Consider the following 25,983-nt stretch of genomic DNA (forward strand, 5'->3'; position numbering starts at 1 on the left):
ACAGCTAGAAGGATCTCAGAAAGTGGAGTCGTCAGAATCAATTTCAGGGAATGTAAGGGCACCAGGGACTGGACTCACAAACTTCAAGCTGGCAAGGCTGGTGCAAGGAACCCCTAAACTAGCCCTGATGCTGAGTCCAACCAAATCAAAAGGTTGATACATTACAAATTTTGTAATGATTCCGTTTCACGTAAAATCTTTTATTGTTTTATTTTATGATGAGGCTGAAAAAAATATAAGAACCGTGGTAAAAAGTATCATTAGTTTCACTATTTTGCTGTTTCTTTGTGCTTGATTGAAGTGATTTTTGCAGTCCTGTGCAGAATGCATGTAAAGTCACTTGCCCATTTGAGGTGGGTTAGTTTAAGTCAGGGCTTTGCAATTTTTACCTCATTTGTACTTCTAAAAACTAGTACTTATAAAACTAGGCAGCTATGGTATAATATATATTACAATCTTACTTAATACCTTAACAGAACACATAATATTTCCATTTTTAACCCTATCTCTATGAGGTATAGTTATAACTAGCTCTATCTGTTTATGTCAGACAGATCTTAAATCACTTATTGCTTATACTTCTGTAAGCCATATAGCCTTAATAATCATAGCCATCCTTATTCAAACACCCTGAAGCTTCATAGGTCAACAGCCCTAATAATCGCACATGGACTAACTTCATCAATATTATTCTGCCTAGTTAATGCAAACTTCTTTTAGAATGCAGCATGACTGGGTACTGCCAGAAACATTTCTGGTTCATAATGCTTGTGATTTTATTTTATTGGTTTTAGGGACATACCTGGTGATGGTCAGGGGTGTTTTTTTTTTGTTTTGTTTTGTTTCGTTTTTGGTATTTTGAGTCTCCCCTTTATTTTTTTAATATAACAATGATTATAGATAGGACATTGAAACTATATATAGCTGCTTGTTAAACAAAATATGCTTAGCAAGAAACAATTATACATAAGAGCAAGAAGAAATATTTTTAGTATTGAAATTCTATACGGTGCAGTCAGGAGGCATTTGGTCATTCAGCTTCGGGCCTTGACATCATCTGTCCAAAGGCAGGTAGTCTCCAGTAGTTAGTTGTCAACAGGAGTTTCTGGTGTCTTTTGGTTGAGTCAGCTGGATCTGTAGAGTCCTTTTTCTGTCCGTCCAGGTGGGGACTCTGTTCAGGCAACTAGGTGGTTGTAGTGTTAAATAAATAACGATGGGGCTGGATGGCGATGGATGGAGGCCTTTGTGCTTAGGCCCCAGCCACGTGGCTTCATCCCCCATCCAGCCGGCGAGTTCCAGGCCCAGGTGAAACGCGAAATCACTCACTCACACGCAGGCTTCAGGAAGAATCATCTTTATTCAGGCCCTAGCCACCACATGTGTGTGGCCTACTCATAACCTTTCAAGCATACAGCCATTCTAGGCTTGCCCTGTGTCTTATCCTCTTTCAGCCATCTCCCTCAGAGAGCCCAGCAGGGCCAAAAGGCAAAAGCCCCCTAATCCCTTGGCTTCCGGGTTTATCTACCTATTCCAAGACCCCTCCCAGGAATGGGCTGGGCTTTGCAGGTAAGGTCACACCTATTATCCGGTTCCCAAGACCCCTCCCAGAAATGGGTGGGTTTCAGATAAGTACCCTACAGTGGTTCCTGCATTTTCTTTCTTGTCTCCAAGTGATGCAAATGACTAGTTTGATTCTGCAGTTTTAATTTTTCTTCTCTCCATGGTCCCCAAGCATGTTGGGCACCATTTACTCTAGGCGGCTTCTGTCCTACAGCATCAGTTGGATTATTGAAAATCCACTTCAGGGAGAGTGGGTTGCATGGGCGTCGAAATATGAAATGTGAAATAATGAAACCACACACTGAGTATGTGGAGTCAACACATATTCTGGCAGGAGTACGACTTTCTTGACACTCTTAGAAGAATTTAAGGAGACATAAGAAAAGATCAATAGATGAATGTGGCAGGTCATTGTAGTCCTCGTTTTAGTCAGGGCTATTTCTAGGCTTTGCACTCAAGAATCAGTCCTGGTGGTGCTCAGAGGACCATATAGGATGCTGGGGATTGAACCAGGTTGGCCATGTGCAAGGCAAGCATCCTTCCGGCTGTACTCTCTGGCTCCAAACTTTTTCAGTGGATCCCATGTAATTAACCTTTATTGCCATCTCAGAAAGCACACAGGCTGGTGAATCGCGATTCCCCATAGAGGAATATCAGCAGTGCTAAATACTAGTATTCTAATACTTTGCTTGCATGACTGACTACCACAGGCCCTGAGTTTAGACACCAGTGACAAGTCATGGGGCTAATGTTAAGAAATAGAAACAATTCTGTTAGTATTTTCTCCCCAGTTTCCACTGGACTCTCTTTCTACACTGAGGATGCAGGAGCCTCACTTGGAAATGCCCTTTCTTGGTGACTAAGTAGCTTTGTGAAAATTTGCTTTTATTTGTTCACTTGTTGCTTAGTTTACTGCTAGTTGTGAAGTCTGCTCCAGGTAGTGGCAGAGGGTATCAGTAGAGGCAGAATAAAGGCAGAAACATTGAGAGGCAAATGCTAAGTGGTCTGAGTCTGGAGTACAAGGATTTCCAGAGAATAGTGTGTGGGAAGGATTTTTGGAACAAAGGCTACTTTGGAGTTTACAACCTATAAAATTGCATTTCTGTTTCTTATAAAGAATTTTGTGTTAGTGTCCTTATACCTCAAAAAAACAAGTGGACTGGAACGATATACTTGAGTAGCACATGGCTGACCCAGGTTTGATCCATGGCACCCTGAGACCACCAGGAAGGAAACTTGAGCACCAGGTCTGGAAGAACCTCTGAACACAATGGGTGTGGCCCCCCCAATGAAACCAAAAGATAGCTTCTCCATTTAGAGTGACCAAACTCTTGAATTCCTGTCCTATCTCTGCTTCCTGTTAACTGGATGGCCTCAGGCACACCAAAAGAAATCATCTGCAATTTGGGGGTAATTACAGCCTACCTTCTAGACCCTAGCTAGGCTAAAGGAATTAGAAAGGTATCTGAAACTTAATAAGCATAAATGACTATAACCAACTTTCACAGAAGAAAGTTTTGCTGGAGCCTGCTGAGGCCTGCTAAGGCTGAGGAGATAGTTCAAAGGACTCATGCCTAGAATGCAGAAGCCTTAAGTTCCATTCCCTGCATCTCAGTCACCCAAGCACCTCTAAGGTCACCCTAGTGGCCCCTAGGACTGCCAAGCCTGAGCAGCACTGGGCCAAGTATGGCTAAGTGAGGCCCCAGCATTCCTGATCATTGCTTGGGAAATCCCCTCCCCACCAAAAAAAAAAAGTTGTACTGGTGATTTGGCAAAATACAACACAACAACCTTTTTCTATTTGTTTTCTTTTCGATTTTTGGATCACACCTGGCAGTGCTCAAAGCTTATTCCTAGTTTTCTACTGAGGTATCAGTCCTCCTGGGCTTGTGGTACCATGTGTGATACTGGGGATTGAACCCAGGTCAAATGCCCTACATTTTTTTTTGTACAGTTGTACATTGTACAGTTGTACAATCACTCTGGTCTCTCAAAATAACTTTTGATTGTATGCAAAGTTCAGTGAGCTATGTTGTAGACTCTGAGTTTTCTGGTGCTCAGTGTAAGTAGAAATGGACAGGAGGCCATTGAGAGATTTAGGCAGGCTCTACTGCAAACCTGTACACAGGCAAATAGCAAAGAACAGCATGTCTGGATCTCCAAATGGATCCTGATTAGGGGCTTTAAGCGTGTGTGCATGGAATTAAGTAGCATTCATCCAATCTAGTCATTCCCTTGTTGTCGGAAAATGCTGTACTGGCTCCAGGAACGGATTGTGACCTGAAGATCTATACATCCCTAATTGAGATGTGCTTCATATGGATCTAACCCAAGTCTGCTCACAGAATAGGACTGGCCTGACTCTACTGCTGAGAAGATGGTGTTGAGAGAATGTCAGTGTCTTTGGTGACACTGGCTTTCCTTTTCTGTGATTTTTGGCAACTAAGCTGCATATCTTGAAGGTGACATATATCTGAGATGGGACCCTGTGGACTCCCTTCATGCTAATTTTAAGACTACTTAGCTATTTGTAGACTTGGGAGCAATAGATGTTTCCTTTTGACATTTCCAGTAAAGAACCAGTGTATTCTTGCTTGAACCCTGTGTAGACATGGTCTTTCTCAGTAACTGTTTCGGAATTCTCTGACTTGTCCTCTGGATTTGGCTACCTTTCGTAGGAAACAAAAATATGGCCTTATATGGCCTCCAGTGGTCTTTCTGAATTAGTAGGACTAATTATTAGGACATCAGATCCTTGCAGTGAAAATCACAAACAAAGAGTTGTTTGGACTGAGTTTTATGACTTAAATAAAAATAAAAAATGTTTGGGGGGGCCGGGCGGTGGCGCTAGAGGTAAGGTGCCTGCCTTGCCTGCGCTAGCCTTGGATGGACCGCGGTTCGATCCCCCGGTGTCCCATATGGTCCCCCTCGCCAGGAGCGACTTCTGAGCGCATAGCCAGGAGTAACCCCTGAGCGTCACTGGGTGTGGCCCAAAAACCAAAAAAAAAAAAAAAAAGTTTGGGGAATGCCATTTTTGATTGTGGCCTTGTGTGTTTTTTATTCATTACTAATTTGTCTTAATAATCCCCCCATCTGCTTGGAATTTCAAGATAGTAACTTAAAATATGCACCAAGATTTTCAGTCGATCCTGGCTTCTGTGGGTTCTCTGATTGACTTCATATTTGCCAACTTTACTTCCTTTGCTAGACTAAAGATGAAAATGAGCTTGATTATCTTGATTATCTTGTTCCAGACTCTGGGGCTCTAGTCTTATTTCTTAAATCATCTGATCCATTGGTTTTTCAGCATTTGGCCTTCATCACTTCTCAATTTCAGACATTAGTCTCTATTTGCTGTTCTAGGAATGATTAAAAGGAGGCTTTGTTGTAGATGTTATGGAGGATTCGGAGTTTTAATCTTTAATCGCTGTTTGACACTATATTGGAAAGAGGGCATTTTGGGTTTGTCTCATGGCCCTGTGTGCTGTGGCACAGAACAGTCCAGGTCAGCCCCTCAGTTCTGACTGGCTATCATGCTGGGTGCATGCGGTTACTGCGTGCAAGGATGGGCAGGGATTCTTTTCATCTATAAAAAGACTGGCCCAGACTGGGGATGAACTCCGAAGTATTTGTGGGAAGGTTGGGGTTCGTGACACAGGATGAATTGCAGCATTTATTTTTGACTTTGGAAAATGAGTCTGAGGGTTTTGGAAGCATCTCACAATGCTCAGATAATTTAGCAAAAAACAAACAAACAAAACAAAACAAAAAAAATTTTCAAAAAAAATTACCTAACACTACATATTGCACTGAAGGTTTTGAACTTGGCTATTTGTTTTTAAAAATATAGGTCTGAAAAAAATATATATAGGTCTGTCCCTAATCAGAGACCTTACAAGTATCTCGAACTTGAAGTTTCCTTGTAACATAAAAGGATTTATTTCTAACCTAGGCCTTCCCCAGTTGAGCTTGGAGCGGTGCCTGGCTTTTGAGTGCTTTCTGTATGGTTGGTCTGAAGTCAGGACTGGAAGTGTCCAAACATAGGCACTATCAAAGACCCAGTCTGAAAACAAGTTAAAGTAAAGTAACAACCTTTTTCTGTGTTAACTGAAAATCTATCAAGAGGATAAGACTTTGGATTGACTGGGTTAAATAGAATCAATGCTAAAATTGATTTCTTCTTTTACCTTTCATGATCTTGAATGTGCCGATGAAAAACTGTCAATTCCATCCGTAGCTCACATCCTCTTCCTAGGAGTCAGCACTGGACCTGAGGAGCCTCCTAGGAAGCATTTCTGGAAATAAACTGAGCATTCGTCCACAGTGTTGTCTTGTGATCAATGCTAGCTAGCATTTTGCTCAGAGCTTCTCAGAGAAGATAAAAACATCCTAAATAACTACCAGTGGGACTAGCTCAAAGGCTTAGTGCTCATGCTTTGTGTGCTGAAGGCTTGGGTTTGATCCCTGGTACCACATGGTCTCCCCACATCAAAAAACAAAAATAACAAGAAAAGTAAGGGGTGGGGAGTGATAAGGGAGCATAAAACAAGGGATTTATGTACTCCAATATATCCGAAACTTTTAACCACAAATCTCTTTCCATTGCTATATGCAGCTAGAAGTTTTTTTAAGGTTGCAGTTGTGCTCAGAGCACAACTGAGCACAAATCACCCTGAGTACCACTGGATGTGACCCTCAAACTAAATCACACACATGAAGCAGAGAAATATATAGACTCCCTAGAACTCCTGGAGAGCTTGGGATAGATGACTTGAAAGAAAGTCCCAGATGACTTTTTTTGTAAATTGTATTTTGGATCTGTTTTCAGGCATTACTTCTGAAGGGCTCAAGGAACCATATAGGGTGACAGAGATCAAACCATTGTTAGATTGTGCAAGGCAAGTTTCATACCCACTGTACTACCTCTTCAGCCCAAGTCTCTGAGTATTTTGAAGCTGAGTCCCTAGCAGTGGATGTTGCTTGAACCTTCTACTCCTGTGCTACTTCCATGGGGCTAAATTTCAGATCAGAGATTAAATTCAGAGATTAAATCCAGAGATTAGATTTTGATTTTGAGGGTGTGCCTTATTGAGAGCTTAAAAAAAAAAACAAAAACAAAAACCAGAAACTCAGTGCATGTAAAAGGGGATAAATGTCATGCCCATGTGATGGCCATTCTCAATACTTGATTTATGATTTTTGGACTTCTAAATTTTCTCCTTGCATTTCTTCTGCCATGATATGAATTTTTTCAGGATTACTCATAATAAAGGACTACCTCTGAATGATACAATAAAAAAGAGGAAAAATAAAGTTGGTTTTATCTGGGAAAGCTGTAGATAGCATTTATGCTTTATGAAGAAAATGGAATTATACTAAAGAAGATTTTTAGGGTCAGAGAGACAGTACAGAAGGCACTACATGCTGATCTGATGAGTGGATATCCCAGGTTCAACTATTCAGCACTAATCTGGTCACCTGAACATAGTTGAGGTCACTCTTGAGCTTAGAACCAGGAATAACTCCTATGTGTCCCTGGATGTAGCCCAAAAACAAACCAAAAGAAAGTTGAAGTTGGGAACAGGTGTTGTGGAGCAGCTGATTTAGAGATTCAAAAACCAGAGAAATTTGCACAGAATCTCAGACCCAAATCATGCAGCCCTAATTGTAGTTTCTCCCATTTTTTAAAAAAAGGGTTCCCAAATACACAGAAACAGATAAGCTATTTGCACAAGCATAGTGAATATACAAAGGCAGATAAGCCATTCATATAAGCATTGCAGTTTAGTCAGTTTTTGGGAAAGGGCCTGTCACTGGTTATTAGAGTTACTTTTGGAGTCTGCTTAAAGTAAAAACTGGGGATGTTAGGTCCAGCCCTGGTGCTAAACTATTACATTCCCCACTAATTTTAATATAAAGGTCAAATCACTGACTCCTGTGGGTCCTAAATGAACTCACCAAGGGACCTGTATTGAGTCAGGACCATCCTCAGTTTGATGGAGTCCACCTGCCTTTGTTTTGTTGTTGTTTGTTTGTTTGTTTTGGGGCCACACCCAACAGCACTCAGGGGTTACTCCTGGCTCTGTGCTCAGAAATCGCTCCTGGCAAGATATGGAATACCATATGGGATGCCTGGAATCGGTCCTGGGTTGGCCTTGTGCAAGGTGAGTGCCCTACCGCTGTGCTATTACTTCAGCTTATGTATGTTTTCTTTTCTTTTCTTTTCTTTTCTTTTTTGGTTTTGGGTCACACCTGGTGAGGCTCACGGGTTACTCCAAGCTATGCGCTCAGAAATCACTCCTGACTTGGGGGACCTTATGAGACACCGGGGGTCAAACCACGGTCTGTCCTGGATCAGCCGCGTGCAAGACAAATGCTTCACTATCGCTCCAGCCCCTGTATGTTTTCTTTTTAGCAGACAGTTGATCACACAAGTTGATCTCACACACCACACTACTAACACCAATAAGTGAAATTGTCCAAATTATGAGAACGATGAAGGGTCCATCCACCAGGAGAATGGTCAGCAAAGGAGACCAGTCAAACATCCTTTAAAACCACCCTTCAGGATTCTTCTTTGCATGTTTTCTCCTCTCTAAGTCTTTTCTAACTAGGGCTAATGACGGAGTAACTTCTTCAAATTCTACCTATTGGTTTCATTATACCGAAAGAACTTTTATTACATCCCAAGAACTCATTGTCAAAGGGCTCCTCTAACAGCCTGCCTGCTTGCCTGCTTCACAGAAGAAAAGGAGAAAAATAAGGAGAAAGCGAAGAAGACTATTCAAGTTATTTTGTTGTTGTTGTTCCTTTTATTTTGTTTTTGAGTCGTCTCTAGTGGTGCTCAGGGGTCACTTGTGACTGCACTCAGGAATCACTCCTAGTGGTGTTTGGGGAATCCCAGATGGCTGCATGTGAGATAAGAATCTTTCCTGCTGTACTATCTCTCTGGACCCACTGTTTTTGTCTTGTTTTATTTTGTTTTGGGGCCACATCCGGTGGCTCTTTGCTCAGAAATTGCTTCTGGCTGGCACAGAGGGACCACATGGGATGCTGGAATTTGAACCACTGTTGGTCCTGGGTCGACCGCTTGCAAGGCAAACACCCTACCAAAACCCTCGGGAATCACTGTTTTTGAGCTGATGTCCTCACAGAAAATTTGGGAATTTGCTCTCACTGTCTGGTCGTGTTATTTTTGCTCAATATCCAAACACAGATGTACAAAGGAAGGAAGGAAAGGAAGGGAGGGAGGAAGGAAGGGAGGAAGGGAGGGAGGGAGGAAGGGAGGAAGGAAGGAAGGAAGGAAGGAAGGAAGGAAGGAAGGAAGGAAGGAAGGAAGGAAGGAAGGAAGGAAGGAAGGAAGAAGGAGGAGGAAGAAGGAAGGAGGGAGGGACAGAGGAAGAAGGAAGGAAGGAAGGAAGGAAGGAAGGAAGGAAGGAAGGAAGGAAGGAAGGAAGGAAGGAAGGAAGGGAGGGAGGGAGGGAGGGAGGGAGGGAGGGAGGAAGGAAGGGAGGAAGAAGGGAGGGAGGGAGGGAAGAAAGGAGGGAGGAAGGGGAAATAAATACTCTGGGGGCCAGAGAGATAGCATGGAGATAAGGCTTTTGCCTTGCATGCAGAAGGTCAGTGGTTTGATTCCTGGCATCCCATATGGTTCCCTGAGCCTGCCAGGGGAGATTTCTGAGCTTAGAGCCAAGTATAACCCCTGAGTGCTGTCAGATGTAACCAAAAAAAAAAAAAAATGAAAAAAGAAAAAAGAAAATAAATATTCTGAAGAGGTTTAAGTTTTTTTAAATTTTAAGGATTTTAATTTTTTTAATTTTAAGGTTAAGGTGTTGTGTGTGTGTGTGTGTGTGTGTGTGTGTGTGTGTGTGTGTGTGTGTGGTTTTTGGGTCACACCCGGCAGTGCTCAGGGGTTATTACTGGCTCCAGGCTCAGAAATTGCTCCTGGCAGGCACGGGGAACCATATGGGGTGCCTGGATTCGAACCGATGACCTCCTGCATGAAGGGCAAACGCCTTACCTCCATGCTATCTCTCCGGCCCCCAAGGTTAAGTTTTTTTAATTTCATTTGTAACTGCACATCTAGCTCTGGAAGAAGGAAAGCAACAAGTTCTCTTAGAAAAAGATTTCTGATGAGATTACTCGTTCAAAATTGTAAGAGTGGGGCCAGAGAGACAGTACAGTGGTGGGAAGGGCACTTACCTTGCATACTGCCAATCTCACCACCCCATATTGTCCCCTGAGCACTTCCAGGCATGATCCCTGAGTGCCAACTGAGGAGTAAGCCCTGAGCACAGCCGGGTATGGACCCCTAAAAACAAAATCAAACCAGAATGCACATGTATATTTCTCAAAATATATACTTGCAAGTCCATTCAGAAACTGCTGCATCATCTGTTTTATCACAAACACATGGTTTTTTCCTTCTCTTGACTCGTACTAAGTGACTGTGCTAAGTGACTACATTAAATGATCTAATCGGACTGTTAGAAATTAATTTATTTTTATCTCAAGCAGAATGTTCTGATTTTGCTTCATTGCAGCTGCTGAGGACTGTTTTAGTTCATTAGAGATGAACTCAACTTTGTTCAAGGCTGCTGCAAGTCAGTGATGTTGACACCCAACACTAGCCCCTTGGAGTACAGGAAGCATGAGGGCATGTGGGAGCTGAGCAAAGCCACTGCCTGATGCTTCAGTGGCAAGAGATATGAGGGTTCGGTTCTGAGGGAATGCTAGGTGAGCTGACTTCAAGACCTAGAAGTTATGTGAGCTGCAGCTTTACTGGAGTTGAGAAGCAGAGCAGAGAGCATCAAAAGAGAGGTGAAAGTGACGTAGAAAAGGAGCTTGTTGTCACCTGAGAGATGGACTGAGAGGAAACGTAGAAGGATTAAGGGCCAACTGCAGAATACTTGAGCACTGAAGGGGTTGAAGGGTGGGTAATATGAGGGATGCAGCTTCAAAAAGTGGTCAGGGCTAAAGGATTTTTTTTTTTTGGTTTTTTGGGCCACACCCGTTCGATGCTCAGGGGTTACTCCTGGCTAAGCGCTCAGAAATCGCCCCTGGCTTGGGGGGACCATATGGGATGCCAGGGGATCGAACCGAGGTCCTGATTCTTGGCTAGCGCTTGCAAAGCAGACACCTTACCTCTAGCGCCACCTCGCCGGCCCCCTGGGGGCTAAAGGATTTTAAAGGAGTATCTGTGAGGCAAGATCGGAGAGTGGCCAGCAGGCTGTAGGCGAGGGGGCTGCAGGGACTGGTGGGTACTTGATGTGGCAGGAAAGGGGAGTCAGAATCAGGAGCAGTATAGGGAGCATTTTTTTTTTTTTTTTTTTTTTTTGGCGTTTGGGTCACATTCAGCAGTGCTCAGGGGTTACTCCTGGCTCTATGCTCAGAAATTGCTCCTGGCAGGCTCAGGGGACTATATGGGATAGCGGGATTCTAACTAGTGACCTTCTGCATGCAAGGCAAACACCTTACCTCCATACTATCTCTCTGGCCCCCCATTGTTCATTTTTTTGTTTCTATTTTTTGTCACAGAGATTGTCTGTCCTCAGGGATCACTCCCGATAGTGCTCAGGGGACCTACACAGTGCTAATGAATGAACTTGGATCAGCTGCATGCAAGGCAAATGCCTAATCCCCTGTTTTATCTCTCAAGCCCTGGCATGGTTTACCCTGTGTGTTCTGCAGATGGCGGGGTGTCTGCCCTATGTTTCATATTTGGTATCTTTGCTTCATGTGCACTGCCGGGTCTTAGTTTTGCCCAGTCAGTGGCCAGTTTGGTCAGTCTCTCAGATCATGTATAGCTGCATTTTGGGGGGCAGGAAATCATGCCTGGCAGTGCTCAGGGGTTACTCCTGGCTCTGCGCTCAGAAATCACCCTTGGCAGGCACAGGGGACCATATGGGATGCTGGGATTTGAACCACTGTCTTTCTACATGGAAGGCAAACGCCCTACCTCTATGCTATCTCTTCGGCCCGTATAGCTGCATTCTTGTTTGAACACAGTCCTGACTCTTGAGGAAGGGAGCAAAGAAATAAGCCAAGAGGAAAACACACCCACATGTGCATACACACACATACACACACACACAGACACACACACACACATTTCTTCGGATGATAAAAATGTCATGTAACCATGCAGACAGATTGGGGGTAAAAAGGAGGTACAGAGCCAGGAAAACCACCCCATATTCATGCTCTTTAGAGATTGCTGTTTTAATTAATTTATTTTAAAGATATTTTTTAATCAGATGTATTTTATTTTTTCATGAAAGGTCGTTCCTGGCAGTGCTTGGCTCATTCGTACTTGCAATGTAAAGTATGCACTCAGCCTGCCGGGCTCACTCCCCGGTCACATCATTATTTTTAGGGAAAGTTTACAAGAAGAGTATTTATAAGATGCTTTGCTATTCTATATTTGGGAAGATCAAAGTAGGTTGGTATCCAAAAGTAGGTTGGTATCCATTTACTCAGTGAAAACAAAAGGGAAAAACTGCTGATCCTCAAAGACCCTCCACACACACACATCCCTCTAGCATATTTGAATGACTCAATCCAGTTAACTCAGACTTATTTTTTTGTTTAAAGGACATTTCATCCTACAGAATCTGCCAGATGGTACCCACAATGGTGCTCTCATTATCCATCATCATTAGACACAAATCTGTCTGCGTTCCCTTGAAACTAGTTGGAAGGACCGAGTGTGCTTTGGGAGAAAGGAACCACAGGCGACAATTATATTGCCACCCCTCTCCTGGGAAGGAGTGACATCTTGCAGTAAACACAGTTCTCTCCCGCATCTCTAATATTTGAGCAGAGTTGACATTAGGTAGTGACATTCTATAGGGCATGGTTCCCGTGTTTAGGAGAGATCCCTGATGATGCTTGGGAGACCATATGCCATGATAGGATCACAGCAGGGTCACTAGGGTAAAAGCAAGATATTACTTGTTGTAATATCTCTCTCACTCCAGGTTGGCTCCTTTTTTTTGTTTTTTTTTTTGGTTTTTTGGGCCACACCCGTTTGATGCTCAGGGGTTACTCCTGGCTAAGCGCTCAGAAATTGCCCCTGGCTTGGGGGGACCATATGGGACGCCAGGGGATCGAATCGCAGTCCTTCCTTGGCTAGCGCTTGCAAGGCAGACACCTTACCTCTAGTGCCACCCCACCGGCCCCAGGTTGGCTCATCTTTAAGGTTTCCCATTGTACTCCAGAACAGCCATAGATAGTCCCATGGCCCTTTCTTTATTCTAGTTCAGTTCCACTTTTTTGATATCTATCCCCAGGGTCTAAAAACTTTCTTTTGTTTGTTTGTTTTTGGGCCACACCCAGTGCCACTCAGGGATTACTCCTGGCTCTATACTTAAAAAAACTATTTTAAAAGGACATCTGCATTCCTATGTTCATTGTGGCTTTACTCACAATAGCCCAAATCTGAAAGCAACCCAAATGTCCATGACAGATGGCTGGATAAAGAAGCTATGGTTTATATGCACAATGGAAGACTACTCAGCTATAAGAAAAGATGAAATCATGTCATTTGCTGCTACATGAATAGATCTAGAAGTATCGTGCCCAGTGAAGTTAGGAAATGTACAGACATGGAATAATTTTCCTCATATATGGGATATAAAGAAACATAGTCTGGTAGGAACCAATGCCCAAAGGCAACAGAAACTGAGGAGTTATCTTCAGTAGGAAGCCCACCATAGTGAGTTATGATAGTGGGGTGGGGGCAGGACTGGGGCACTGGTGGCAGGAACTGCATACTCTGATGGAGGATGTGGTGCTGGAATGTTCCATGTAACCTTACTAAAAGCAGTTCTGTAAGCCACTTTGCTTAAAATGAAAAGGAAAAAAGGAAGGGTAAAGGAAGAAAAGGGAGGAAGAAAAGAAAGAAAAAATGAAACTAAGCAAAAGAGAAAAAGAAAAGGAGAGAGAGAGTTAAGTGGAGCTCATCCTTTCCTCTAACCTGCACACCACTGGCCCCACTATTTTTTTGTGGCACTGTTGTTCAGTGAACAGTCCTTCAATGCTTTGTGTGTGATACTGGTTTATGTTTTTTTGTTTTGTTTGTTGTTAATGCTTATCACACTTGTGGAATGGACTGTAGACTGTAGATATTCTAGATCAGGGGTGGCGAACAAGTTCGACACAAAGAGCCAAAATTTTAAACTGTGAGAGTCAGAGAGCCAGACCACGTAGTGTCCTGCCAAAACAGACAAACACTCACACAAAAGCATATAATTTCAACAATAATCTATTTAGCACATATTGCATTTTGCCATTTTGAGTGAGGGGCAAAATCCTGCAGTGATGGTGAGGGTGTGCTGCATCCTCCACACTAAGAACTAACGGCCAGATGTGACCCAACATGTGACACATGGATCCCCCGCTCGCTGGCCCGTGCAGTTGTTTCCGAGGGATGGGAGATGTGGAGATGGGAGGACGCAGCCTGGGGTATGGCGGGACTACGCACTCGCTTGGAGATCTCTCCTCAGAGGTCCCTCCTCAGAAGCAGCAGAACAAAATCCAAGCTTGGCAAAGAGCCACAGGATACAAAGTAATGAAAAGAGGCAAAGAGCCGCATTCAATTTGGTCGGGAGCCGCAAGCGGCCCAAGAGCCGCGTGTTTGCTACCCCTGTTCTAGATCGTTTTGGTCACCTGGTGGTACCCAGAGTTAACTTCTGGTTTTGATCTCAAGGATCACTCATGGTGGGTCTTGGGAAACCTTATGAGGTGCTTAACATCAGGCACAGGCAGACTGCATGCAAGGCAAGGCAGCCATACTATCTCTGCAGCCCCTGTAGATATTCCAAGTATTCCACACCTAAATGATGTGACCTCATTTTATGTTGAACTCTGAAGACAGAGTCATCAATCCACATTATCTATTGAGCTTTTGCCATCCAGGCCTATTCCTCCTGGGAGGCTACCAGGATCCTACATTGCTCTTGGCCACTGCCATCACCAACTCAGCCCTGTAAGCTTACATTTTCCTCCAAGCCCTCTAATGTCTCTGCTGAAATTACTTGTAATAGTTCTGTTTGCAGGGGTCTCAAACTCAATTTACCTGCGGGCCGCAGGAGGCAAAGTCGGAGTGATCCTTGAGTGCAAAGTCAGTAGTAAGCCTTGAACATTGGGGGGTGTGACCCAAACAACTAAAACAAAACAAAACAAAAAAAGATTCCTCTTGGGCAGGGCCACAAAATGTTGTACGGAGGGCCGCAAACGGTCCGCGGGCCGCGAGTTTGAGACCCCTGGATAGGTTCTCAAATTATAGCCATGTGAATATTAGTGGCAATTCAAACAAAGATCTCTTTCTTTCTTTCTTTCTTTTCTTTCTTTCTTTCTTTCTTTCTTTCTTTCTTTCTTTCTTTCTTTCTTTCTTTCTTTCTTTCTTTCTTTCTTTCTTTCTTTCTTTCTTTCTTTCTTTCTTTCTTTCTTTCTTTCTTTCTTTCTTTTCTCTCTCTCTCTCTCTCTCTTTTTTGGTTTTTGGGCCACATCTGGCGGTGCTCAGGGGTTACTCCTGGCTATCTGCTCAGAAATAGCTCCTGGCAGGCACGGGGGGGGGGGGGGGGCATATGGGATGCACGGATTCGAACCAACCACCTTAGCTCCTGGATCAGCTGCTTGCAAGGCAAACACCACTGTGCTATATCTCCGGCCCCAAAACAAAGATTTCTAATATAATCAGGCACTCATAACAACTATGTACTAACGTCTGCTCTTTAAGTTGTGCTCAGTAAGCCCTGAACACAGCCAGGTGTGGCCCCAAAAGGAATAAACAAAACTTAATGGTGGTTATATGTCAATCGTGATTGACAGTTGCTTCCTAGAATCATTTACGAGAGCATGGACTTGAGGAAAATACAGACATTCTTATTGCATTTGTTGCTTCAGGTTAGCCCTGTCCTGTTGTGGAAGTATTCACTGAATTTGTTTGTTTCTTTGTTTGTTTGGGGGCCATACCTGAAGGTATACAGGAGTTATTCTGGCTTTTGCATTCAGGAATAACTCCTGGTGGGCTTGGGGGATTATATGAGATGCTAAGGATCAAACCCAGGTCAGCTGCTCTGACACCCAGGATTCACTAAATTCTTATTTATTTATATATTTTTGGTTTTGGGGCCACACCTGGTGACATTCAGGGGTTACTCCTGGCTCTACACTCAGAAATGGCTCCTGGCAGGCTCGAGGGACCACAAAGGATGCTGGGATTCGAACCACCATCCTTCCGCATGCAAGGCAAACACCTTACCTCCATGCTAGCTCTCCAGCTCCTAGGTCAGCATTTTTATAATATAGTATTCCCTGTTTCTGGGATCAGAGTGGTCTGTTCGCTTTGTTTGCATACTGATGGGATTACCCTGGGAGCCTGTCTTTCTGATGGGATCTATTTGTGTGTAGAGTCAAGGTAAGTGCCCAGAGTAGAACCTTACTTTTCCTTACTTGGACTTCTGAAGGTTGAATCTGTTTCTGTTTTTGCTTCTCTATCCCTGTGGCGAAGTCCTCGGCTCTGTTTTGCTTCCAGCAGTTTGTTTGGTGTCAGTTCTCTCCCTGGCATGCAACTGCCAACCCGAGCAGTGCCTCTCCTTTTGAAAAATTAGATCTGGATTTTGCAGCTTGTCTGTGCACAATAAACAACCAGCCTGTGCCAATTTTCTTCCAGGAGCTCTTTTGGCAGAGGAATGAGGACTGGCTACTCCATGGGATCTGAGCTCAATTAGAAAAAGAAAATACCACCTGAAGCAATCCCAAACTTTTCTGTGCCAGAAAGTGGTGTCTTTATAACACTAAGAAATGCATCATGGTCCATTAGTTTTCCTTTTTATACTTCACTAGTTTTTGTTTTGTCTTGGTTCTTGGACAAGTGATTTGGTGAAAGTGGAGGATTGGAGCTAGAGACAAGAGTTCTCTGAAGTACTGAGAACATTTCCTGAGAGATCTGAGCTTGAGTTAGGACCTTTGAGCAGAAAACTAATCATTTCTCTCTGGATTGCTAGTCTGTGTCTTTTTTTGGTCTGTTTTTTGCATTGTTTTTTGTTAGGACTTTAAGTTTGTCATAATAATGGGGTGGGAGAGATAGTCCAGTGGTTAACATGATTGTCATGTATCCTACCAATCCCAGTTCAATTCCTGGTACCTCAAATGGTCTCTGGATGGCCGGAGAGATAGCACAGTGGTAGGACATTTGCCTTGCATGCAGAAGTACCGTGGTTTGAATCCCGGCATTCCATATGGTCCCCTGAGCCTGCCAGGAGCGATTTCTGAGCATAGAGCCAGCAGGAGTAGCCCCTGAGTGCTGTCGGGTGTGACCCAAAAACCAAAAAAAAAAAATTTTGGAAAGTGCAGTCCCAGAGATATAATACAGGGGTTAAAGTAAGGTTCCCATCTTGCCTGTAATGGACCTTGGTTTTTCCTGGCACTTGAGCCTGTTATAAGCATCCCCACAGCACATAGCCAGGAGTTAATCCTGAGTACCCCAAGTAAGGTCCCCAAACCAAAATTAAATAACTGATTAGAAGGGTCTATATTGGTCACATTTATCATCTGAATATTTAATAGTGAACGGAATAAATGAGAAGCAACTTTTATAAAAGGGAGCATTTTCAGATATTAAACAATAGCAAGTTATTTAAAACTAAGCAATAAAAAAGTGAAGAATTAGATTTACTCCCAAGATAAAAACGTATACAGGAAGAGAAAGCCATACTGAATTGCATGTGGAGTATAGCTCCCTTCCCTGTGGAGAAAGATTGCAGTAGAAGACTTTGGCTGTGGATGTATATAAAAACAATGGTGACCATTCCAAATATTTCATGCCACTCATCGTCATAAGACCTTCTATATTTGATGGCAGTACTCATACCTGATGCTTTGCAAGTGCATTTTTTTCATGCCAAGTAACTTTTGCTTTGTGGGGAGAATGTTGGGCCACACCCAGTGGTACTCAGGGGTTTCCTCTGGCTCTGTATTCAGGAATCACTCCTAGTGAGCTAAGGTACCATATGGGATGCCCTCATGTTCAACCAGGAATTGAACCCAGGTTGGCTGCATGCAAAGCCTGCACCCTACCTGCTATGCTATTATTCCTGCCCAGGTGATAGCATTTTAACTAACAAATTTGGCATCCTCTGAGGAAATCTTAATTCATTTGTCATTGTTTTTTTCCAGTGGCAGCTAAAGATTATATTCATGGGCTTTTGCCAGAATACACAGTCTAAATCTCCAGCGTAGTCACTGAAACAACTCTGGTCATTTCTAAAGGATGCATTGAGACTGGGACTCTTCAATTTGCCCTTTATGGAAATAGCTTCTGTCAGACTTCTGGAACCAACTCCATCTGGGTGCATTGTCAAGCCCTCAAAACTCAGATAATCTATGATTCTCTTCATTTCTAAGATTCAGATCTACACAAGAAGCTGCTAAGAAGCACCATTGGTATTTTAGTGGGCTCGTTAAATTAGAAATTCCATGAAACAAATCTTTTATTGTTGTCATACACACTTAGAAATAATTGTACCAGGTTTCCAAAAGAAAAGGGGCAATGGAGGGGCTGGAATGAGAGTACAAAGCATAGGGCACTTGTTTGCTTGACACACAAGGTTCAATCCTTGGCATCCCAATCATTAAGAGTGATTCAGAGCCTGGAGTAACCTCTGGCACCACCTAAACAAAACAAAAATAAAGAAGAAAAATAAAAGTGTAAATACAACTAATCCTATGTACAAGCATACTATATGTATATATTGTTTTGTTTTTGTTTTGGGGTCACACCTGGCAGTGCTCAGGGGTTACTCCTGGCTCTACACTCAGAAATGGCTCCTGGCATGCTCAGGGGAACATATGGGATGCCAGGATTTGAACCACCGTCCATACTGGGTTGCTGCGTGCAAGGCAAACACTCTACCACTGTGCTATCTCTCTGGCCCCCGCAAGCTTGCTATATTAAGTAGAAAGTGATTGGCTTGGGGGCCATGTCAGATGCGTTGGGGGCGTGGCCTCTTCCCAGTAGTGCTTGTAAAAGCTTGTGTTCCAACTTCAAATACCCTTCTGACTTATGCATCTGCCTTAAAGCTATTGATTGAACATTTTTTTTTTTTTAGTTTTTGGGTCACACCCGGCAGTGCTCAGGGGTTACTCCTGGCTGTCTGCTCAGAAATAGCCCCTGGCAGGCACGGGGGACCATATGGGACACCGGGATTCGAACCAACCACCTTTGGTCCTGGATTGGCTGCTTGCAAGCAAACGCTGCTGCGCTATCTCTCCGGGCCATTGATTGAACATTTTATGTCTTCTGGGGTTTTGGTGGTAGTATTGTTTTGTTGTTTGCAGTATTGGTGCTTGAACCCAGGGACTCACATGTGCAAAGCAAATGCTTTACTGCTGAGCTATCTCCTGGTCCTGACCTTTTTTTTTTGTTTGTTTGTTTGTTTTGTTTTGTTTTGTTTTTGGGTTACACCCTCCAGCATTCAGGAGTTACTCCTGGCTCTACACTCAGAAATCGTTCCTGGCAGACTCAGGGGAGCATATGGAATGCTGGGATTCGAACCACCGACCTTCTGCATGAAAGGCAAATGCCTTACCTCCATGCTATCTCTCCGGCCCCTGGTCCTGGCATTTATATCTTCTAAGAGGTGGTCTTTGAGAGCAGAAATGTCCTTACCATGGCTTCCTGCGAAACTGTTTCATTTTACCAAGGGAACAAGGCTTCAGAGAAGGTTTTTGCTGGGCAATGACAAAACTGGGACTGATGTCCAGGACTTTCAGTGCGACTTCTAAAGGACATTTCCAGAACATACATATTTTTTTTTTTTTTGGGTCTCACCCGGCAGTGCTCAGGAGTTACTCCTGGCTCCATGCTCAGAAGTCGCTCCTGGCGAGCACGGGGGACCATATGGGACGCCGGGATTCGAACCGATGACCTTTTGCATGAGAGGCAAACGCCTTACCTCCATGCTATCTCTCCGGCCCCGAACATACATATTTTTAAAATGAAATACATTTAAAAATAAATGATTTAGGGGCTGGAGAAATAGCGTGGAGGTAAGGCATTTGCCTTTCATGCAGAAGGTCATTGGTTCAAATCCTGGCATCCCATATGGTCCCCATGCCTGCCAGGAGCAATTTCTGAGCATGGAGCCAGGAGTAACAGGTGAACACTGCTGGGTGTGATCCAAAAACAATAAATAAATAAATAAATAAATATAAGAATAAAAAATAAATGACTTAGAAGAGTTTTTAATCTTCTATTGGTTTGCTTTGCATAATGGTAACACAGGTTTGGTCCCTGGCATATGGTCCTGTAAACCCTGCTAGGAGTAATCCCTAAGAGCAGAGCCAGGCATAATCTCTGAAAGTAGGGCCAGGAGTAATACTTGAGAGAAGTCGCAGGAGAAAGCCCTGAGCACCACCAGATAAAAGCAAGCAAACAAACTTCTATTGGAAGAACAGAAAGATAGTGTAGAGGTTAAGAGCCACCTTGCATGTGGCTAATCTTGGTTTGTTCCCCAGCACTGCATGTGGTCCCCCAAGTGCAGTCAGGAGTGATCCCAGAGCACAGATCCAGGAATAAGTCCTGAGGATTCCAGGAACGTGTGTGTGTGTGTGTGTGTGTGTGTGTGTGTGTGTGTGTGTGTGTGTGTGTGTGCGCGCGCGCAGCTTCTTTTCACAAGAAAACTCTTTTTTTGTTTTTGGTTTTCGGATCACACCTGGCAGCGCTCAGGGTTTACTACTGGCTCTATATTCAGAAATCGCTCCTGGCAGGCTCGGGGGACCATATGGGATGCCAGGATTCGAATCACCGACCTTCTGCATGAAAGGCAAATGCCTTACCTCCATGCTATCTCTCCGGCCCCCCCACAAGAAAACTTTTATCAAAATATTGTGTTATCATGTGTTGTTTCAGATGCTTTAAATACAGTGTAGCTTATGCATTTAAACATATAATCTTATGTACAAGCTTATGAATCTATATACATATTCTTTGCATTCATGATTTACCTATACATACCAGTATACCATGCACACATGTGTATCTTAGTATATGACTTAAAAACAATAAAAATTTTATTTATACATACAGCACAATTTTAACGTACAGCACAATTGGTACAAAATCAGGACTCAGGGGACAGACCTCAAAACCTACCAACTGTTTTTCTTACCCTTAAAATTTTTTTTTTTTAGGGGGATTATATATAGTGATGCTCAGGGCTTACCCTTGGTTCTGCACTCAGGAATTACTCTTGCCTGTGTTTGGGGGGACCATCTGGAATGCTGAGGGTCAAACTCTGGGTGACTGCCTGCAAGACAAATGCCCTACCTGCTGACTATTGCTTCAACCCAGTTTTGATTTGTTTGGGGGCCATACCACATGATGTTCAGGGCTTATTCTTGACTCTGCTCAGGGATCACTCCTGGCTGGGCTCAGAGCATAATAATGTGGAGATCAACCCTAACTTGGCTCATGCAAGGCAAGTGCCCTACCTGCTGTACTATCTTTTTGACCCCTGCAGTAGACTTTAAAAATCTTCATTTCAGGGGCCGGAGAGATAGCATGGAGGTAAGGTGTTTGCCTCTCATGCAGGAGGTCATCGGTTCGAATCCCGGCGTCCCATATATGGTCCTCCCGTGCCTGCCAGGAGCAATTTCTGAGCCTGGAGCCAGGAATAACCCCTGAGCACTGCCGGGTGTGACCCAAAAACCACAAAAAAAAAAAAAAAAAAAAAAAAATCTTCATTTCACTATTTTCAAAATGGAAGAAGCAGAGTCCTCTCTGAGAATAGGTAGCTGTGTTTAGTGTATTGCCTGCAGTTAACTTTACTCTTAGTAAGCGTTGTTCACTTACAATGTGCAGAAATGCTGAGCAGCCACTAAACTTAAACAAAAAGAATTTTTTCATTACCTCAACCTCTGCTTCGGAAACTAGGCCTGAACCCAGGGAACTGGCACTGCCTTAGTAACAAAGAGTCTTTGACTCAAAATGATGCTCTTCTAAGTTTTATGATTGAAGATGGGAAAGAGGAATTTGTGTCAGGAACCCTGGAAGGAGGGGAACCTGCTGAAGATGACCTTGTCTTACAGCTGAGCAGAAGCAGAACCCATGCTATGTTGTTCAGAGGCAAAGAGAACATCTGTACATGTCAAAATGTCCTGGTTCAGCTAGAAGAGAGGATAGATGAGGGCAGTGGTGTTAGGCATCTGAGGATCTGAATTCTGAGACTGGGAGAGGTAGCAGGAAGAGAAGAGGAAAGAGAACGCCTGGAATCTAGAAAGATCATGCAGCTTAGCAGTTGTGCTGGGAGACTTTAGGACCAGGGTCTGAAGCTAGAATGAGCTACCTGGGCATGCATAGCATGAGTTCAGAAATCCCCAAGTGCAGAAGCCCTCTAACTGGAAGCATATTTTTTGTTTGTTTTGCTGTTCTGATTTTTGGGCCATACCCAGCTATATTTAGAGCTCACTCCTGGCTGTTTGCTAGGGGTTCACTCCTGATAGAGCACAAGGAGTGCAGTGCTGAGGGCCAAACTGGGGTTGGCTTTATGTAAGGCAAGTGCCTTAACCCCTGTGCTATCTCTCTGGCTCACAGTTTTGCTTTCCTTTCATCTCTTCTGCCTCTGAATGACTTTGGGAAGCTCTTCAATCATCTCTGGGCCTCCATGTTTCCTCTCTTCAGTTCATGCCACCCACAGCTAGACTGAGCTTTGTGATTTGCAAATAGGATGGAGCACCTTTCTGCTGCTATCTCTGTTTAAGCTCTCACATGGCTGTTTGTTTTTCTGAAAATAAGGTCATGGAATGCTAATAAGACTTTCATTGCTTCTTTAAAGTTTCATCCTAGCCATTGTCTCATTTCTTACATTTCATGCTCCTACCTCACTGAACTCCCTTCCATGGGTACTCTCACTAGGACAGTCAAGAATATTTTTTAGGGGGCCGGAGAGATAACATGGAAGTAAAGCATTTGCCTTGCATGCAGAAGGTCAGTGGTTTGAATCCCAGCATCCTGTATGATCCCCTGAGCCTGCCAGGAGCGATTTCTGAGCATAGAGCCAGGAGTAACCCCTGAGTGCTGCTGGGTGTGACCCAAAAACCAAATATATATATATAAGGATTTTTTCTAAAATAGAATAGGATATCTCTAGAATTATAAAGATTGCACTCTAGAATATTTTAGATATTCTAGAATGGTCTAGAATATTCCAGAACACGCTCTAGAATATCATGTGTTATTCTTCTGTCATACTCTCAATCAAAATCATAAAAATATGGTCCTTATTTCCTTAGTATCAAGGTAAGTTGGAAAGCAGAGTTTTATATAGGGCTAAAAGGATAATATCTAACAGAATGTTGGAGAAAGGTGAAGGATGGTCAAAGTGAGGAAGAAGAAGCAAGATCTAGTAGGGTTTTTGTTTCTGCAGAATCTCCATGCCAAGAGTTCTGGTCAATCACATGTATTTTACTGATTTTGCAAATGAAGGAATAAAATTGTGGATCAGAGTTCTCAACTACAATCACTTCACTGGATTTCCTAACCTTCATTCTAATGTGATTATTATTATTATTTTCCCTCACCAATAGCAAATGTTGGGTTCCAAAGGATATTTGAAGATGCAGTTCTGTCTTGACATTACCTTCTTTGCAATCCCACAGTTAAGGGCCCAATCCACAGACATCACCCTTATTCACAGTCATTGGCCACAAGTTCAGTCCTGCCAGCAAGCTTCTGATCAATGAGCCTGACATTGATTCAGCTCATCTGTGCTTCTGACTGACTGTATAGACATCAGAGATTCCCAGGGAACACTTTGCAAGTTGTCAATTTGCTGATATGGCTGATGTGGCATGCCAACCTCAAGAAACCCATTGGCTCACTAGACCATTGAAAAAGGATGCTAAGGAGCTATGGGTAGCCAGATGGAAGACATGTAGGAATAGTGTAGGATAAAGTGTGGAAGTTTTATGCCTCCACATGTGTCATTCTCCTTTGAACATTATCCACTAGCTCAGAAATCCAAAGTCCCTCTTGTGTGTGTATGTGTGTGTGTGTGTGTGTGTGTGTGTGTGTGTGTGTGTGGCTGGGGGCCACATCTGGTGACTTTCAGGAGTTACTCCTGGCTATGTGCTCAGAAATTGTTCCTGGCTTGGAGGACCATATGAGACACCAGGAGATCGAACCACCATCCGTCCTGGATCAGCCATGAGCAAGGCAAATGCCCTACCTCTATGCCATCACTCTGGCCCCTCTCCTCTGTGGGTTTTAAGGAGGCTCTGCTACATTGGCATAATTGAGTGATGCCAATCAGTCATTTTCTATTAGGAATGGAGCTCAATTCTGGACTCTCGCCTTCATCCTTAGGTTATGGATGTGCCAAATTTCCAGTCCGACTGTTGATTCCCTGGCAGCCAAACTCTATCCTTAGGCAGTTTCTGTAAATCACCTCATTAATATCTCAACACTTGAGAAAGTCCAAGATTTGGAGAGCTATGAGCCAGGAATAGTAGATGAAGACCAAATATGTCCAAGAAATTCATGTTTCTTATCAATCACAAGTTTTCAAAGAGCCAATCAGGCAAATGTCAACAGATAAATAATTCATCGGAAGCCTATGAAATGACTATGTAATTTGCAGATGCTATAGACCAAGGAATCAAGAAAAATAATGTGGTACTTCCTCATAAAAGTAAGACTAGAGTTCCCACCTGACCTTGCAATTCTACTGCTTGGTTTCTAGCCCAAGACACAAAAAAATCCATTAAAAAAGATGAATGCACACTTAGGATTATTGCAGTGCATAGTATAATAACCAGGACATGAAAACAGCCAGGTGTCCAATGACAGGTGAGTGGGTTATGAAGGTGTGGTATATGCATACAATGGAATACAATGCAGCCTCAAGGAATGATGAAATTATGCAAGTTGCTGCAATATGGAGGATCATATATTAAGAGAAGTAAGTTAGAAGTAAGTTAGCTCATAAAAATATGAGCTTTTTTTTTCCTTTTTCTTTTAGTCTTTTTTTTTTTTTTTTTTTTTGCATGGGGGATGTTTCTGGGTCATACCCAATGGTACTCAGAGGTTAATCCTGGCTCTAAGTTCAGGAATCACTCTTATCAGGCTTGGGGAACATATGGAATGCTGGGGGATCAAACCCAGATTGGTCACAAAATGCAAAATGCCCTACCCACTGTACTATCACTCCAGCCCCCAATACAAACTATTCTTACTAATCTGTGATATATAGAATAGGGAAAGGAGGATATCAAAGATGGGCATAAACTTGGCCCTAGATTAGAGAAACAGCAATGCCAATGAAGAAAAGAAATAGAGAAAGAAGCAAGATGATGGCAGCCCAGAAATATATGGGGCAAGAGTCAGGGGGTCTTGGGTGCATATGTGGTATAGAGGTAAGTTATCTGCATTTTTCTAAATCACTAGACTCAATACTTCATAAGCACAGAATCCAAAATAATTCAACCAAAAATGTGGTTGGAGACTCCTTGACAACCTGTCAAAGAGACAGGTTGGGGATAGAAGGAAACTGAGGTCATTGGTGGAGGGAAGTGGACAGCGGTGATGGAATTGGTATATATGCCTGAAACTCTAAATCAACAATAACAAACCAGGGACTCAAGCCTGGCCAGTGAGAGTCAGTAAGAAGAGAAGGGCAGGTGGAAATCCGCCAACATGGCCTCCTAGGAATACTTAGAGCATAGGAATACTTAGGACCCACTGCTGCGAGTCACAGCTCTCCCTGGCAGATCTACCTGGCAATTCACTGAAGTGCCAGTGACCTCTCATGCTATTTCCCTTCTGATGAATCATGTCTTGTTGACCCTGTGATCCTGAGCTCCCCGTTCATGATGAAAGCCCCAGATAGGAAAACCTTGCTGACTAAACCAAGGTTGCTTAATGCCTGAAAGTTGAAGAGAGGAAATCTTTGTCCTCAAGCAGAAGAGAGGCCTTGTTCCACCTGTTGGGAAAGCTCCTCCTGGTTAAGACCACACAGAAAATCTGGGCAGCCCAAATATTCTTACTCTGGAACAACTGGCCCCAAAGACCCAGAAACAAGAAACATTCCATCAGTTCCAATGAGAGACCAGGGCTAGAGAGATAGTACAGGGGTTAAGAAACTTACCTTATATGTAGCCAACTCCAATTCTCTCCTGGACTTTATAGGTTTCCTTGAGCCCTACCATGAGTGATCTCTGAGCACAAAGTCAGGAGTAAGCCCTGAACATTGTCAGGTGTGGCTCAAAAACTCAAACCAAAACAGCATATTAAACATAAATTCACTCTACTTCCTGAGCCCTTGTCTTCCTCCAAAGGAAGTTATCAGTTCCAGTGTTATCAGCTGGAAATGTTGTAGACGTGTTTAAAGTAATAGAAATGTCTGTTCTTAGAGATAGAAG

At 43.3% G+C, this 25,983-nt stretch overlaps 1 protein-coding gene across 1 annotated transcript in view; it reads left to right on the top strand.

The window, feature by feature from the left end:
- Window positions 1–25,983, top strand: part of TBC1D1 (TBC1 domain family member 1) — a 182,878-nt gene that overhangs the window by 11,123 nt on the left and 145,772 nt on the right. The gene's annotated exons all lie outside the window — the stretch shown is intronic.

The sequence above is a fragment of the Suncus etruscus genome, chromosome 16 (genome assembly GCF_024139225.1).
Source record: "Suncus etruscus isolate mSunEtr1 chromosome 16, mSunEtr1.pri.cur, whole genome shotgun sequence".
Lineage (NCBI taxonomy): Eukaryota > Metazoa > Chordata > Mammalia > Eulipotyphla > Soricidae > Suncus > Suncus etruscus.